Source organism: Mus pahari, chromosome 13 (assembly GCF_900095145.1).
Source record: "Mus pahari chromosome 13, PAHARI_EIJ_v1.1, whole genome shotgun sequence".
NCBI lineage: Eukaryota > Metazoa > Chordata > Mammalia > Rodentia > Muridae > Mus > Mus pahari.
In genome coordinates this window covers 76,852,790-76,854,293 of record NC_034602.1, presented here as the reverse complement: position 1 = coordinate 76,854,293, position 1,504 = coordinate 76,852,790, and the positions used below count along the sequence as shown (strand labels likewise).

General features: G+C 36.8%; 1 protein-coding gene across 1 annotated transcript in view; it reads right to left on the bottom strand.

Annotated features, from left to right (window-relative positions):
• Window positions 1–544: 544 nt before the first annotated feature.
• Window positions 545–1,504, bottom strand: part of Csn3 (casein kappa) — a 6,408-nt gene continuing 5,448 nt past the window's right edge. The window contains exon 4 of the mRNA XM_029545536.1: window positions 545–736. The gene's annotated coding sequence lies outside the window, so the exon portion shown is untranslated. The remainder of the gene's footprint in view (window positions 737–1,504) is intronic.

The window sequence follows — 1,504 nt, the reverse complement described above, 5'->3', positions numbered from 1 at the left end:
GCCTATCTAGAGTGTCTATCAAGTTCCGGAATTTTGTGATATAACTGTGTTTATAGTTGTGATTGCCTACCTCACACTTGTGCTCTGGGGTATGCTCTAGACTTTTATTCAAGCACATTCATTTAATGGCCTGAAAAGTCACTTAGTTGTCCCCTGTGTTGCAGCACCATGACTTAGCTATTCTCTGGTTCCACTGTCATAGTTTAAATGTTTCAGTATCATCCTAGTGTGGTTGTTCTTAGTGTCAGATCATGGACTTCTGTGAGCTCTGCCCACAAGTGAACTGTAGATCCGAAGTCATGCTAAATTCGCCTCAGGACATCAAGTCTACAGAGCTTCCTTGGGATGTCCATATACTCCACTTATGACATTCAGTCATTGGCTCAATGAATAACAGCACATTCTACCTAGCCTGACTTTGATGTAGCAGAAGAGGATGGATGCCTGCAAGCTATCCTCTGACCTCCACAACCATCCCATGGCATGCATGTACAACACACACACACACACACACACACACACACACACATACACACACACACTGTAATGTTTAAAATGTGTTAATTGCATTTCATTAACTTTATTCTTTAAGAATCAAAAAACGAAATTAACTGTGGCGTTAATGTAAAATGTAAGGGAAGGAGAGAAAGATCTGAATTTGTGAAAATTGCTTTTTCTCTTGAATGATGGCAGAGTTTCTCCTGAAGGAGTTTGAAGTTGAAATTTGGTTTCAGACCTGTAAAAAATAAAGATAATTTGGGAGTTCCATGAATAGCATGCATATAGTTTTAACATTTAAGATTTTCTTTCATTTTCAGGTGTGTTATCATGCTCATAAATTTAATGTTTTAATTCAAACACATCAAATTGACCTATAACGTGCAGCATGGTGGCGCACACCTTTAATCACAGCACTTGGGAGGCAGAGGCAGAGGCAGGAGGATTTCTGAGTTCGAGGCTAGCCTGGTCTACAAAGTGAGTTCCAGGGCAGCCAGGGCTACACAGAGAAACCCTGTCTCGAAAAAAACCAAAAAAAAAAAGAAAAAAAAAGTTTGTTATAATGGAACTCAGCAGTCATACTTTTGTAACTCAATTGTTTTACCGTTTGTGAGATTTTAAAAGGTTATTAATATTTCTCATTATTTAACTCCCTAGAAGTTGTCAAATTATTTTAAGCTTTAGTAACTTATTCAAATAATCAATAGTAGTTTGTTTTATGTTCAATATTCTGAAAGCATTCACTTAATCTTCATTTGCTTTCAAAGTTAAGCATTTCACTTCTCTCATCATTTAACAAAAAGGTATTTATAAGGTTCAACTTCATGGATCTTTCCAGGAATGGTATCTGAAGTAAAGAATTGCATGAAAAATATATAATTCCTTTTATGCTGTAAATATTAAAGTTAGATTGTGAACAATGCTGTTATAGATTTAATCCCCTTCCCTCTCTCTGTGTGTGTCTCTCTGTTCTCTCTCTCTCTCTCTCTCTCTCTCTCTCTCTCTC